At 46.2% G+C, this 16,711-nt stretch overlaps 1 non-coding gene across 1 annotated transcript; it reads left to right on the top strand.

Annotated features, from left to right (window-relative positions):
- Positions 1–5,054: 5,054 nt before the first annotated feature.
- TRNAC-ACA (transfer RNA cysteine (anticodon ACA)) lies at positions 5,055–5,127 on the top strand. Its single transcript has one exon. It is a non-coding gene; the product is annotated as a tRNA-Cys (tRNA).
- Positions 5,128–16,711: the final 11,584 nt, after the last annotated feature.

The following is a 16,711-nucleotide window of genomic DNA, read 5'->3' as shown; positions in this document are numbered from 1 at the left end:
GGAAGGAAATTTGTGAAGGTCATTTAGGAGGTGTGTCCACGGCGTCTCGGGGAAAATTATTACCAAGTGATCACCAGGGGATTTTTAGAATAGGAAACTAGTCCTTGTATGCTCGTATTCTGCCCTCCCCCAGGAGGTGTCCTGTCTGCTGTGAAATTCTTGACCCCCTCGGAATTGTTAGGCTAGAAGGAGGGGGATACAGAAGTGAGTATGAATTGGCTTTTCCAGAGATGGCCTGGGACATGGGATATTTAACCCACCTGTGTTTTCAAGCCCACCAAGGCAGAATGGACTTCAAGGGAGAAACAGTCTTGGACCATGTGATGTTCTGGTTCAGCTGTGCTGACCTGCAGGTGAAGACACGCCAATCCCTCTTCTCCCTCTGGGGTCTGGCAGGTAAGGCTCTTCTCACCCCAATTAGGAAGGAGACAGAATGGCAATTTAAGTGTCACTGAGTGGAAATATCAGAAGTACATGGGGTACTGAGAACTTCGTAGACAGAACTAAAAGGAAAAGTAGAAGAAGGTCTGAGAAGGTAAGCAAGATGGGGGGAAGTGAATCTAAGGCAACTGTATTGGAGTGAAAAATTTAAAGAAAGGATTAGGAGGAGACTATGGGGTGAAGATGAAGCCTAACTGCCTCCACATACTCTGTGAGGTCGAATGGACCCCTTTGGGAGCAGGATGGCCACCAGAGAACACCGTGAACTTCAATCTATACAGTAGTCACAGGAGAGCCAGGACACCTGGATCAATATCCATCTATTGACTCATGGCTAGGGTTAGCTCGAGACCCTCCTACTTGGACAAGGTTCTGTATCCAGAAGGGAAAGGGAAAAATATTAATGGCAGAAAAATTGACTGATGATAAAAAAAAGAAATTCTACAGGGTTTGGACGGGGATGACCTGACCCCTCCCCCATGCTGGATAATGACACGCCTGCCTCCCAGTGCTTCACCAGGACCAGAGGCTGCCTTAATGCCCGATCCAGGGCCAGGTGAAGTTTCTGCAGTAGCCGCTGCTCCGCTGCCAGCTCTCCCGGAGTTCGCAGAGCCGCCGTTTGGGCAGGCTCCGATCCCGGTGACAGAAGCCTCTGGCCAACACTTCCAGGATCTGGCTCCAACCGAACCGCCCAAGCTATACCTGCCTCTCCCGGTGAGTACTGACAAGAAGGGGAGGGAGACGTTGGAATTAAGCAGAGACTACGCTCTGCCAGAGAGCCGGAGGGAACGAAAGAGAACAGACAAGAGACTTACAGTGCAAGCTGCTGCTCTGGGAAAGTCTATCTCGGGCCCACCGGAAAACCTCATCTGGCCCAGGGACAGGACAGTATTTCCTACCAGCATTGGATCAGGCAGTGGCCCGGCTTTTGTAGCTGATTTAGTACAACACGTAAGCAAAACTTTAAACTGCACACTGCATATAGGCCCAGAGTTCTGAGATGGTGGAATGAACCAACCAGACACTTAAAGAGACTCTCCAAGTGGATCAGAGAGACTGACTGCTCCTGAGTGGACTTGCTGCCAATGGCTCTGCTCAGACTCAGGATGACCCCACAGTCCCAAGGCTATTCTCCAAACAAAATTGTGTATGGGAGGCCTTTAAGTTTGTACAAGAAAGGGTGCCGTTCCCCCTTGGGGAACAGATTCATGAGTTTACACTTGGTGACCAAGTATGGGTCAAAGATTGGAAACATGATTTGCTAGCCCTTTGGTAAAAGGGCCCTTATGTTATTCTAACTACCCCTACTGCAGTTAAAGTTGCAGGTACTGTCCCTTGATCCATCACACCAGAGCAAAGAAGGCATACCACATGGACGCCGAGTGGACCACCCAGAAGGACCCCACCGACCCACGGGAAACCAAGATCATTCTGAGGAGGAAGAAGAAAACAAGGTCCCGGACGAGGCCTCTACAGGATGGAGCTGGGTAAACGACTCCTGCTGCTCGGCCTCACCAATGCAATTCTGAACTTGGGTATGTGGGGCTATGCCCCTGTCAGTAATAGACAGACTCCCCTGGTGGGTATCGCCACTCCATTATGGGGACTTTAACAACAGAAAGGCCTCTCTCTCACCAACCATAACCTTTCTTTGCTCTCCTGGTGTAAGAAGAAGCCATCAATAGGCCAGGGACATAGGGTTACATTTAACATGAACACCAGCCTTATGGAGATAACAAAGGCTTATACCTCATATATGAGAATTAAAGAGGAAAAGGGCTCCCTTACAAAAGGGGGACAGGCCTCCCGGTACCTTGAGCAATGCTACCAGGTCTGGGATGAATATTTCTGGATGACTCCTGAGAAAGGACAGTTGATTGCCCCTGCTACTATTTGCTGGGAACAAAAAGAACAGAGAGTTGGATTTGGAGACCGTCCCCTAGACCCAAAAGAATTGTTATTTGTGCCCTGAACAATGTAAACAAATCTTGGAAGTTACCTATCACCCCAATCAGTCTGCTCAGTGGCCCGGTTCCGACTGGCCTGGAATCCGCTGGGTAGCCCCCAATGGGACCCAGCGGCTCTGTGGGCTTAACTTATGGCCATGGTTACCAGTTGGCTGGGTGGGGCGTTGCACATTAGGATTTGCTTTTGCCTATGGCAGAATTAAGCGTAGCCTACACCAGCCTCCAGTAAACCTGCCTTATCTGCATGCAAGATGGACACGATCTGTGTTCCAATGGTATGACTATCTTGCTGCCTTGTTTGTACCCTCTGTAGGGACAATGGATATCATGGTTAAGGTGGAGGCCTTAACTAATTTCACTAAACAGGCCCTCTTAGACAGTACAAAAGCCATTCAAGCTTTGAACGAAGAATAAATTCAGATAAGGAAGGCAGTAATTCAAAATAGGATGGCATTAGACATACTCACAGCAGCCCAAGTAGGGACTTGCACGAATGCTGTGTGTACATCCCTGACCTGTCTGAAGATGTATCTACTGCCTTGGAGGATATGCAAAATCAAGTGAAAGCCATGTCTAATGAACTATTGTTATAGTAATCTTGATCATACTGCTTTGTGGGCCCTGCTTCCTACAATGCATTCTCTCATGTGGGTGGCAGGAGGGCTAAGGTACAATATATCTCAATAAATGATGCTCGTTATGGAAACTAAGAGCATCAAGAGGGGGGAATGAAGAAGGAATTCATAGGGCCTGGACTCCATCTCAGGCCTGTCCATGCTGACCGTGCTAGGCTGCCTCTCCAATGGACTCTGAACTCTGTGCTTAGCGCCTGTGGGAATGACAATGGAAGGATAAGACCCCCTCTGGGCAGGGGACTCTTGAAGATCACATCCAGGTTACTCATTGCCTAACAGAAAACAGACACTAATCACCCCTGCCTCCAGACAGTATCTATTGGAATGTAACCACAGGGTTATTGATTATTAACTGTTTGAACACATAACACGTGAATGATGGGATTATTGTGATTGTATTTACCCTTCCTTTGTAAGCCTCAAGGGATTTGGGCTGGTGGGTTTGGACACCTACACATGGGGTACAAATGCTGGTCGGGGTCCTTGGCTAAGAGGAGACTCTGCCTTGGGCCCGCCGGTGTAATAAACTTCACTCCACTATCTGCATTGTCCTTCTGAGTGAGTTTGTTTCCCGGAAAGCATGGCTATAACAGGAAGAGGGTGTTTGCTATGACCAGTGCGTTCTTTTGGCAAAACTCTATTTGCCTTTCCTCTGCTTCATTCCGTACTCGAAGGCCAAATTTGCCTGTTACTCTAGGTGTTTCTTGACTTCCTACTTTTGCATTCCAGTCCCCTATAAAGAAAGGGACATCTTTTTTTGGGTATTAGTTCTAGAAGGTCTTGTAGGTCTTCATAAAAATGTTCAACTTAAGCTTCTTCAGCATTACTGGTCAGGGCATAGACTTGGATTACCGTGATATTGAATGGTTTGCCTTGGAAATGAACAGAAATCATTCTGTCATTTTTGAGATTACATCCAAGTACTGCATTTCGGACTCTTTTGTTGACCATGATGGCTACTCCATTTCGTCTAAGGGATTCCTGCAGTAGTAGATATAATGGTCATCTGAGTTAAATTCACCCATTCCAGTCCATCTTAGTTCTCTGATTCCTAGAATGTCAATGTTCACTCTTGCCATCTCCTGTTTGACCACTTCCAATTTGCCTTGACTCATGGACCTGACATTCCACGTTCCTATACAATATTGCTCTTTATAGGATCAGACCTTGCTTTTGTCACCAGTCCCATCCACAACTGGGTGTTGTTTTTGCTTTAGCCCCATCCTTTCATTCTTTCTGGAGTTATTTCTCCACTAATCACCAGTAGAATATTGGGCACCTACCGACCTGGGGAGTTCCTCTTTCAGTATCCTATCAATTTGCCTTTTCATGCTGTTCATGGGGTTCTCAAGGGAAGAATACTGAAGTGGTTTTCCATTCCCTTTTCCAGTGGACCACATTCTGTCAGAGGCCAGCCCTCAGGGACCAGCATATAAGTCCTACACTGCCTTCAAGGCCAGCCCTTAGGGACTAGTATATGAGTCTTACACTGCCTTCAGCGCCAGCCCTCAGGGACCAGCATATGAGTCTTACAGTGAGTCCACAGTGGGTGCTGTGGGCAAGGGGGTCACATCTAGGAAAATTGTTAGAATACTGATAGTGTAAGACTTGCTACCACTCCCCAGACAGACTGTAACCAGGGGTAGCACAGTTCGGGAGAAGCCGCTGTCCTCACTTGGGGTTCCACTGCCGGTGGCGGCCCAGGCAGGGTCAAGGGAACTGCCGAGCTCATCTGAGGTCCCCCTGCGATGGCCCTGAACTGGGGGGCATCGTAGGGGAACAGAGCTTAGGAAGCACAGATGGAGTGGATACAGAGGGTCATCACTCTAATAGCCTTCTGTTGCGTCCTGCTTTTAACACCTGTGCTGGGCTCCCCTGAAGGAAAGGCAAGTGACACATAAACACTGCAGTAGCTAGAGAGACTCGGACCTGTGAGAGACATCTTCACGGTGGTACTTTTTACTTACTTATTTACCCACCTGCCTATCCATCTATCTACCTATCTCTGACTTCCCTGGTGGCTCAGACGGTAAAGCGTCTGCCTACAAAGCGGGAGACCCAGGTTCAATCCCTGGGTCAGGAAGATCTCCCAGAGAAGGAAATGGTAACCGACTCCAGTACTCTTGCCTGGAAAAATCCCATGGACGGAGGAACCTGGTAGGCTACAGTCCATGGGGTTGCAAAGAGTCGGACATGACTGAGCAACTTCACTTTCACCTCTTTATATCTATTTATTTATTTTTGGCTCCGCTGGGTCTTCATGGCTGTGTGCGGGCTTTCTCTAGTCTCGGAGAGCAGCGACTACTCTCTAGTTGCAATGTGCAGGCTTCTTATTGCAGTGGTTTTTCTTATTGTGTAGCACGGGCTCTAGAGTGTGCAGGCTTCAGGAGCTGCAGCACTCGGCGTTGGTAGGTGTGGCACAGAGGCTCTAGGGCATTGCAAGGTAAGTTCTTAACCACTGGACCAGCAGAGAAGCCCTTTGGTGATACTTTTAAGATGAGTCAGCACGTTTTGAAACTTGAGTGAAAACTGGATGGAGGAGGGGTGCACTTTGGAGCGAACTTAAAAGGGCTCAGCAGGGGAAACTGTGGTCAGGAATGGGAAACATGAGTAGTTCGTTTTGTCTAGACCAGGGTTCTTATCTGTAGCACTTGACTAGGCTTCAAGAACCATCTGGGATCATCTTCCACATTTGTATGACTGTGTATTTTTTCTGTAGAGCAGGTCCACAGCTGCTATCAGATTCCCAAAGGCATTTATGACCTCCAAATAGTTAAGGACCACAGAACCTATCCGGAATAGAGAGTTGTGGTCTTCACTTCTGACCTGCTGAATCCCAATCTATAATTTTACCACGTAAAGCTATACTCACCCCTCTTTTGAAATTGAAGTATAATTGATTCACAACGTTGCAATAGTTTCTGCTTGACAACAAAGCAATTCAGTCATACATTATATTATTTTGTATTCTTTCCTGCTATGGTTTATCACAGAATATTGAATCTAGTTCCCTGTACTATAGAATGGGACCCTGTTGCTTATCCATTGTCTGTGTAATAGTTTTCATCTGCTAACCCCAAACACCCTATCCATGCTTCCCCTACCCTCCAAAGCTGGGCGCCCCTGGATAGAAGTGCAGGGCTTGTGGAGTAGAGTCTGTACTGGACAGACTGGGTGGTAAGAACAGGAGAAAAAGGCACAGTTAGATAAAGAAAAAAACGAGGAGAAAAAGAGTAAGACAAGAGGGGGGATAAAGAAGAGGGAAACCTGAGTCATGAAACCATTAGAGCCAGATGGGGCCCTGCCGCTATCTAGGTGTGTGGCCTTGCCCAAGTCACTTGACCTCTCTGGCCTCTTCTGTAATATATGATTAATAAGACAGTGTTTCTAACATTGTCATGAGACTCGGATGAAATAATACGCCAACAGTGCTTTGCAAGCAACGTGTAAAAAGCTGTGTCATTCTGAGGGCCCGAGCAAGCTACAGCCTCCAGACAGTCTCTGGGTACAAGCCCAGGCAGCCTCCAGTGCAGAGCATGTGGGATTTTCATTCCCGGGCCAGGGTTCAAACCTGCGTCCCTGCAGCGGAAGTGTGGATTTGTAACCCCTGGACTGCAGGGGAAGTCCCCCAACCTCCACTCTTATCTCTTGCTATGAAAGTGGATTGGGCATCTGTAACACGCAGTCAGGTCTTGATTTCCCAGGCTCTTTTTCACTGCTGTTTTCTTGTCCATGTGTGGACAGAGAGAGAGCCTCAGGAGCTGATAAAACTGAGGGTCAGAGAAGACAGTCCCCAAGTTGAGTGAGGGTATCAGGTCCTCATCAGAAGTTCACATTATTATTTTTTTTTTCTCTGAAGTTTATTTCTTTATTATTTATTTTTGGCTGCACTGGATCTTTGTTGCTGCGCACGGGTGTTCTCCAGCTGCTGAGAGTGGGGGCTGCTCGTCATTGCGGTGCTCAGGCTCCTCATTGCAGCGGCTTCTCTTTCTGCAAAGTGCAGACCCTGGGCTCGAGGCCTTCAGTAGTTGCAGTACATAGACTCAGAAGCTTAGTTGCTCTGTGGTATGTGGGATCTTCCTGGACCAGGGTTCGAGCCCAGATCCCCTCCATTGGCAGGCAAATTCTTTCACCACTGTGCCACCAGGCAAGTCCCTGGAAGTTCACCTTCTGACAGGCCCTTGTCTGTCTCTAACCTCCCGTTGCCCCCCTTCTCTGCTTCTAGAACTCTCCATGCCCCATCCTGCTTCAAGCCCTTTGCCCAGCACCTAGCATGGTGTCTTTCATATAGTGGGTTCTCAATATATATTATTTGAACCAATGAACCATCCAATAATCTCAAATCATTTCTCCCAGATATCTGAATTATGGGCTGAGTATCAGACAGGGAAATGAGAAGCAAGAATTTTGGTTTACCGAGTTCCCCACTTCTATTTGGGGAAGAGATAGTGGCAGGGCTGGTTCAACAGGGCCTGGGCTGCTACCAAGTGGTAACTTTCAGTGCCCCCATAAAACCTTCTTTGGGGATGAGCTGTTTCTCCCTTCTGGTTGCAAAACATTGCATGCTGAAAAAGAGAAACTTCAGTTGCCAAAAAAAAACTCTTTCTTTGTTAATAGTTTTCCCGGCTCACTGGTGGAGCCCCAGGTTGCAAAGCACTGACTACACTCAGAAGTTCTTCCTGCATTTACTGTAAATCAGAGGTCCCCAACGTTATTGGCACCAGGAACAGCTTTTGTGTCATGCACGGGTTGGGGTGGGGGGAGGATGGTTTCAGGATGATTCACGCTCATTAAATTTATTGTGCACTTTACTTCTATTGTTACTACATCTGCTCCACCTCAGATCATCAGACATTCGACCCCAGAGACTGGGGACCCCTGCTGTAAACTGGAGTCTGAGAAAAAGTCTGAATGCAGATGCTGAGGGTATCTGTCTGAGGGAGGGTGATTGTTCTGCAAAGCACACACAACCCTTCTGGCTTAGATTAGAGGACCTTAAATCAAAGCATTAGGAAATAACCCAGTTCTGTAGCTTATTGATTGCTCAAAAATATAAGCAGGGTAGCAAGGGAACTTTACATTGCTCTCCTTGGAGCTGTTTATAGTGGGGTGGGAATGGCAGGCGTGCATGAGGGCAGGCAGTTTTGTCCTGTATCCCCAGCATCAGCACTCAGCAATAGGGAGTCAACAAATATGTAATAATGAATGAATTAGGGGGAAATAATTCGAGCTGGAAGGTACCATAGAGATCCCAGGCTTGAAAATCCCTGCTCTGCTTCAATTAAAATAGGGGGGAAAGTTTCCCAGGATTTTAGAGAATTTAGAAATCATTGCAGGCAAGCTGTGTTTGTGTGTGCATGTGTGTGTGTGTGTGTGTGTGTGTATGTGTGTGTGTGTGTGTGTGTTGTGTTGTGGGAAGTGCCTGGTCATTGATCTTAACATTTTCCAGTGAGACTGCCAGCTATTTTTTCTCTGGAAGAAACATTTCTTTGTTTAGCAAAATTTTACTGAAGCATTCATTGTAAATAGGCACTTATTGCCCTGGAGGAAGGAAGGAAAGATGCTTTGGTGGCCAAAGAGAAAGGCTGACCCTCCAAAGACCCCTGGTGAGGCAGAGCTGGACACAGGAAGCAAATGGACCAAACAGACGTTTGCATAAGGACTAAGAGAGCTCCTAAGAGGAGAGACATTGAGACCCTTTCTTTTGAGTTCAAAATTATGATATGCTTTGAGTCTGAAGAGGTTCCAAATGGATCGGTGACCCAAGTTCCAAACTCAGACTGAGAATTCAGGGGGTGAGGGCTGAGGTGGGGAGACCATCTGGACCACCCCTTCCCGACACAATGGATGCAGTAATTATGCTTTAGGGGCAACGGTCAAATCTGTGAGTTTAAACAGATGCTGCTGCACCATGGTCAAGAATAGAGGTGGCATCATTAGAGCAAGTAGCCGGGAACCCCTTTGGGTGGTGGGGGCTCAGCTGTCCAGTTACCCCTTGGTGCAGGGATGAAATCAATGGCAGACAAGAGCCCTGGCCACTGATTGGTGAGTCAGATCACCCAGCTCTCACTGTATGTAAAATTTAGCAGATGGACTCATCAGCTGCCCCGAATCAGTCTCCACGGTTCTCCGGCAATATGGGGAGACTAGGAAGGGGCACCTAAGCGTGAACAATTACATTTCCTCCAATTTGGACAACTTGGGGCTCTAGGGATTAATTGAAGATAGTAAAAGAGACATGAACTGTTTGTGCCTTGAGATGATGAAAAAGACTATGTCAGTTCCAGACACCCATAGTTTATTGCTGCTGAGAGTTCACTGCTCTAGTCCACCACGTGCCCCCTTTCTTTTCCCCACTCCCATGCAGTTAGGCTGTACGTATATTCCAAAATCATGGCCTGCTTTTCCCTTGTATGGTTTTGATTTCATGACAGTGGTAAACATTAATCTTAAAAATCTACTGAATGCCTTCTAGAGCTTGTGTGCAGTTCATGATGTGTGCTTTATGGTTCATTAAACTATGTGACTAGCAAGAGCACTGTGGGTGAGACAGGGGTTATCATCCCCATTCCACAGATGAGGCAACTGAGGCTTAGAAGCTGACTTGCTCGAAGACAAGGGGTCTGAGAAATAGGAGTGCTGGGATTCAGCTTGGAGGGGGTCTCCCCTCCAAGGTCATTCTTCTTTATGCTCCAACAGTTCCATCCTTCTCGTGGTTGTTTTCCTTTCCCATCATCCTGTAGGTCACCTCTCGAGATCACCCCCATCCACTGTAAATGGAAGGCTTGGTGAGCAGGTGGAAGGGAAGGAAAAGGTTAGGGGATGGAAACCAACTAACAGGGATGTTCTCTAACATGCCCTGGGCCCCTCTTCAAATGACTTTGCTGCCCCTTCATTTCAGGGCCCTGCCCCATGGCCACTCTCTGGACTCTGTCATCTCCGTCAACTTCTCCATTTCGTGGTGCTGAACTGAGTAATCCATTTCTTTGACCACAGCCTTCCACTTCCTTCCCCTTCAGCCACTCTGTATCACTGTGTCAGCTCCTCCTCGTCCCGTGGCCCCACCTGGCTTCCTTTCCTCTCCAGCCCAGCCTGGGGTCGGTCACACTCTCACCAGCATACCATTCCTCTCATTTCTACCACTCTGTCCCCCCACTTCCCAGTGCCCAGACCCAGGTGATGCAACCACGTCCCCAATTCCCAAACACTCCCACGTGGTCAGGGTTTGCTGAAAATCTTGCTTTCCTCGATGGCTATGCCAGAAATGCTTTTATGTACGCCTAGTTATTTCTTTCTGCCCTGCTCCACGATGGCACTCCAAACCTTCACCATTCTCTGACACCTCTTGCCGCAACCTCAGAGCTCTCAGGAGACACCCTCCGCAGTACAAGCGTAGACTGTGACATCAGAATGCCCTCAGTGCTAGCCTCGATGCCACTATCAATACTTAACTCCCTCTTTATGTTATGGTACCTCCTCTCTCCTGCCTTAGAAGACAAGCTGGTCCCTCTGGTTGAGGATCACTGATCAGTCCATATCCTTAATCTACTGAAGTTTTTTCCAGAACCTGGCATTCTCCATTTTTTCCATTCCTTTTTGATCTCCCTCTTTCTAATCTTCTCTTCCTTATTTCCAACAAACACACTCAAGTCTTCTCGATTGTTAAAAACAACAACAACAAACTTCTAACTCCATCTTCCCTCAAACTGCTTCCTTCCCTTTCTCCCTATCCATGGTAGAATGATTGAATGATTAATCTCTACTTATGGCCTCCTACATTCTCAGTGAATTCTACAATTAATTTCTAAAAAAAAAATTTTTTTGGCCACATCATATGGGATGCGAGATCTTAGCTCCCCAACCAGGGATCAAACCTGTGCCCCTGCAGTGGAAGCACAGAATCTTCTACCAGGGAAGTCCCTACAATTCGTTCCTTAATTGTTGCCATTTACTTTCTACATCTATTACTCAACTGCAATTCTTAGAGTCTCATCAGCAACCTCCTCTGTTAAAGGAATTCTTCACAATTCTGATCCATTGTGAAATCATCGTCTATCACTCCCTTTTTCAGGAAATCCTGCCCTCCTTTCATGTCTGGGGCTCTGTTCATCTCCTCATGTTACTCTCTGCTTCTTCTTTTTTGACACTGCATTCACTGGCTTTTCCTCTCTGTTCATCCCTAAATCCTGTTCTTCTCTAAGGAGTCATAGGTGTATTCTCACTCTTCATGAGAGTTTGCAGCCTGGTAGTCCCTCTCCTTGTTCTGGGCTGGAGATTCGTTCTGTTTGTCTTGTACCATGATTCAAAAGAAGGGAATTAATTGCTAATGTTTAAAGCAGAAGAGGTTTCTCATTAAAAACAAAACAAAAACAAAAACTGGATATCTGCTCTGTCTTGGTAAAATCAGAATTGGTAGCACTGAGCCTGCATCCTCACATGGCCATGATCCAAGAGAACAGAGAGGCAGCAGTGCCTTTGGATAAAGCCTATGTTCACAGATTCACCGAAGAATCCCTTTCTCACAGCTCCCCAATCTCTCTTTTATCTATTGCTCACTTCCTTCACTTACTTTTCCCATCTGCCTGGTTCCTGTTAGAATGGAATCTATTACCTGGGGTCTGGACTCTTTTTCCCATGGACTCCCACATTTATGTTTCATAATCAAGCTAATTAGTCTTTATATAAGCTCTAGACTTATGTTTCTTTCCGCCCACTTGGCCTTTACCTGGATGCCACTCAACTTCAACAAATTCATCTTCCCATCCCTGCCTCTCTCCTTTCCCTCTCTCTCTTCTTTTTTTATTTGCTTTTTTCAACCAAGATGAAATAAACCCCTGTGGCAGATGCAGAATTCCTACCTCCAAGGGCCTTGGAGAGTCAGTTTGGTTGGCAGATGGGGTAAAGGACCAGTGTTGAGGCTGTGTTTCTATAAGATGGACACCCGTTTCCTCTTAGTTTATTCATTGGAGATGGCTTCAGGCAGGGAGTCTGGAGAATTTTTGAGAATGGGTTTTACAGTTCCCCAAACCATCCCTTGATGCCATTTCTGCGTGTGAGTGACTATTCTGCCGAGTGCCATGCTGCTGAGCAGAAGGCATGCAGATCCATCCTGATCCACGGTCCCCAGAACCCCCATGTCTTCCCCAATCTGCTTCCCCTGCAGAGCCTTCCCATGCCCATTCAGCCTGGTGGCCAGACCAGAGGGTGAAGACCATCCTTAGGTATTTTCCTTTTCATATCATTTCACATCCAGTTGGTCACTAAGATCCATCTGTCGTGCTTCTTTTAAAATTTTTCTTTTTACTGAAATATAGTTGATTCACAACTTTGCATTGGGGGTCTAGGTGGTGGTAGTGGTTAAGAATCTGCCTGCTAGTGCAGGAGACACAAGAGACACAGATTTGATCCCTGGGTAGAAAAGAAATGGCAACCCACTCCAGTGTCCTTGCCTGGAAAATTCCTAGCACAAAAGAGCCTGCTAGGCTATAGTCCCTGGGGATGCAGAGTTAGACATGACTGTGTTAATTTCTGCTCTACAGCAAAGAGATTCCATTATACAGATATATACATTCTTTTTATATTCTTTTCCATTATGGTTTATCTCAGGGAATTGAATATAGTTTCCTCTGTTATATAGTAAGACCTTGTTCTTTATCTATTCTATATATATAGTTTGCATCTGTTAAATCCCAAACTCCCAATCAATCTGTCCTTCACTCCCTTCTTTCTTGGTAATCACAAGTCTATTCTCTCTGTCTGTGAATATTTTTCTGTTTCAGAAATAGGTTCATTTTGTCATATTTTAGGTTCCACATGTGAGTGATATCATGTGATATTTGTCTTTCTCTTTTTGACTTGCTTCACCTAGTATGATAATCTCTAGTTCCGTCCTGTTGCTGCAAATGGGAAACCTCCATTCTTTTTTATGGCTGAGTCATATTCCATTGCATGTCATTTGTTGCACTTCTGAAGCATCTCTTGCATTCACCTTCTCTTCTTTGTCCCAAATGACCCTGCCTTAGTCTGAGTTCTATTAAAAGAGTTTAATGTGATTTCCTGCCAAGAGAAATCTACCATCAAGTCCATCCTTCGTACTGATGTCAGAAGTATCTATCCCAAACCACCAATCTGATTTGCTAAAAATATTTCAGCAGCTCTCCATGTCTACTTGATGGCCTAGAATGGCCACATCTCATGAGTCAATCCTTTCAAATACCCTGGGGTGTCAGTTCAGTTCAGTTGCTCAGTCACATTCAACTCTTTGCAACACTATGGACTGCAGCACACCAGGCTTCCCTGTCCATCATCAACTCCCAGAGCTTACTCAAACTCATGTCCATCAAGTCAGTGATGCCATCCAGCCATTTCATCCTCTGGCGTCCCCTTCTCCTGCTGCCCTCAATCTTTCCCAGCATCAGGGTCTTTTCCAATGAGTCAGCTTTTCACAGCAGGTGGCCAAAATGTTGGAGTTTCAGCTTCAGCATCGGTACTGCCAATGAATATTCAGGACTGATTTCCTTTAGGACTGACTGGTTTGATCTCCTTACTGTCCAAGGACTCTCAAGAGCCTTCTCCAACACCACAGTACAAAGCATCAATTCTTTGGTGCTCAGCTCTCTCTCTGGTTCAACTCTCACATCCATAGAGAGCTACTGGAAAAACTATAATTTTGACTATATGGACCTTTGTCTGGTGTAGTGACATCAATTGGCTCATCTTTCCCAGAACATAGCCCTTGAATGTATTATTTCCTTTTCATGTAAAGGTAGTTGCGCCTTCTTCAAGAAGTCTTTCCAGACTCCTTAAGATGCACTATTCTTTGTCTTCTTTTAAAACATTACACTTTCCTTTTCACAACTCTGGATTGGGCCCTGTATATTAAAGGTTATTTATATGTTTGTCTTCTGCACTGGGCTCTGAGCAAGGATGGGCAAGATTTACCTATTCTTCTTTGACTTTATCTTAGCACTTAGAACAGAGCCCGGGATTCATTCACTTATTCATTCATTCATTCACCAAGCAGTAATTAAGCACCTGGGTTTCCCTGGTGACTCAGTGGTAAAGAATTCACCTGCCAATGCAGGAGATGAGGGTTCAATCCCTGGGTCAGGAAGATCCCCTGGAGTAGGAAATGGCAACTTATTCCAGTATTCTTGAGTGGAAAATTCCATGGACAGAGGAGCATGGCAGGCTACAGTCCATGTGGTCACAAAGAGTATGACATGACTGAGCGATGAGGCACAGAACTCAGTGCCTAGTCTATGCTGGACTCTACATTAGGAACTCTACATTAGGCACATATTTGCTGAATGAATGGGGAGTCTGGGAATAGTAAGATCTCAGCTCAATGAAAGAGTCAAAATCTAAAAAAACCTAATCTGTGTTTTGATTACATTTTGACTTGGTCTGAGCTGCACTGGGCATCCACCCAGTACACTCACCCCTGTCTACACCACCCCACCCCACCTTCCCCCTTCCTTACTGCCAACCACTGGCTCACTTTATTACCTTGGCTGAGTGTTTGGCTACTGTGGGCCCTCATGGGCAGAAGGGAAATGATCAATCTTTGAATTCCTTTGTAATTCAGAGTTTCATTTGTGTCTTTACTTCTTCACTTCCGAGGCAGATGCAGGAGGAGGATATATCTCAGTTCTGGAAATTCCCCATGGTTGCTGGGTTTCCTGACCACAAGCCCCACATTCGGATCATTTCACTTGATATTTGTAAGAATGAACAGATCAGGGACCATCATGCCATTATATAGGGAGGTCACATGATCTGTGAAGGTCAAGTGCAAAAGGTAGTGGAAGAGGGATTGGAAAGCAGGTCTTCTGCATCTAAAACCAGCCCAGCTTGGGACTCTCCAATAGTAGCACTTTGCCGGGCATCTTGGCAAGAAAGTATGTCTGGATACCCAAATTTGAAACCAGCGTGGTCTGCAGTAGGGTCTGCTCTCACATCTTGGCCAAAACCACATCCTCTTTATTCCCATTTCTCGGATATATTTTGCAATGTAATTCTTATCTTCACTGCTCTGAGCCAAACATCAAGACCCTGGTTCCCTTTCTGGTCATCAGCTTCCGCAGCTCAAATTTTCTTACAGTTGTTTTTTCAAGTTCTGCATTTTTCCTTCTCTCATTTCATTTTTCATGTCCTTCAGATGTGTCATCATCTCAAATGGCAGTTTCAGTGACATCAGACATCCCATTTGGAAAGATGATACTGACTTTTCCAGGGGTGATATTCATTTTTAGACCTTCTAGGAAAAGTAAAGTCATAAAGTCCTTTTCTTCCCCATTATTTTCATCTTGCTAAATAAGTCAGACTTCATTTTTGGGGGCTCCAAAATCACTGCAGATGGTGATTGCAGCCATGAAATTAAAAGACGCTTACTCCTTGGAAGGAAAGTTATGACCAACCTAGATAGCATATTAAAAAGCAGAGACATTACTTTGCCAACAAAGGTTCCTCTGGTCAAGGATATTGTTTTTCCAGTGGTCATGTATGGATGTAAGAGTTGGACTGTGAGGAAAGCTGAGCACCAAAAAATTGATGCTTTTGAACTATGGTGTTGGAGAAGACTCTTGAGAGTCCCTTGGACTGCAAGGCAATCCAATCAGTCCATCCTAAAGGAGATCAGTCCTGGGTGTTCATTGGAAGGACTGATGCTGAAGCTGAAACTCCAGTACTTTGGCCACCTGATGCGAAGAGTTGACTCATTGGAAAAGACCCTGATGCTGGGAAGGATTGGGGGCAGGAGGAGAAGGGGACGACAGAGGATGAGATGGCTTGATGGCATCACCGACTCAATGGGCATGAGTTTACACTGGGAGTTGGTGATGGACAGGGAGGCCTGGTGTGCTGCAATTCATGAGGTCACAAAGAGTTGGACGTGACTGAGCGACTGAACTGAACTGAACTGAACTAAGCAGCCACCTTGTTGGGGGTTTCTTCATTTCTTAGCTGAGCCCTTGCAGAAATCAAAAGGCAGCTCTGACTCTAGATCCTCAAACTTTGCTTCTGGCCTTTTCTCTAAGTTGACCAGAGATCAGGGTTACTAATACCCTATCAGCTCAAGAGACCATCCTTGAATCAGTGGGTACAGCCACAGGGAAGAGGTTGATTGACATGAGCATTGCACGTCTACATTGAGAGCTGTATGTTAGTTAGTTTTAGTTGCTCAGTTGTGTCCGGCTCTTTGCGACCCCAGGGGCTGTAGCCCACCAGGCTCCTCTGTCCATGGAATTCTCCAGGCAAGAATACTGGAGTGGGTGGCTATTCCTTTCTCCAGGACATCTTCCTGACCCAGGGCTCGAACCCAGGTCTCCTGCATTGTGGGCAATTTCTTTACCGTCTGGGCCACCAGGTAAGCTGATGGGAAGGCACCAAAGAGGTGATGGTGCCCATGCCACATTTTGCAGATTGAGGCTTCTGAAGCACAGAGAAAGCAGTGGCTTGCTCACATTGCAAACTAGTGACCAGGGTTTGGGCTGAAACTTAGGTCTCTGATAACGTTTTCTGGGAAGAAGTCTTTCCTTACCACAAGGCTCTTGGTGCCCCAGGGGCCTCAGGTGAATGACTTGCAAGATCTTTAAGCATGGATTCTGGATAAATCACTTGCAGTCATTTCTACTTCATGCTTCTAAACTTGAATAAGTTGCCTGGAGG

Source organism: Muntiacus reevesi, chromosome 18 (assembly GCF_963930625.1).
Source record: "Muntiacus reevesi chromosome 18, mMunRee1.1, whole genome shotgun sequence".
Taxonomy (NCBI): Eukaryota; Metazoa; Chordata; class Mammalia; order Artiodactyla; family Cervidae; genus Muntiacus; species Muntiacus reevesi.
The sequence above is the reverse complement of the archived record's forward strand: the minus strand, read 5'-3'. Positions and strand labels throughout refer to the sequence as shown.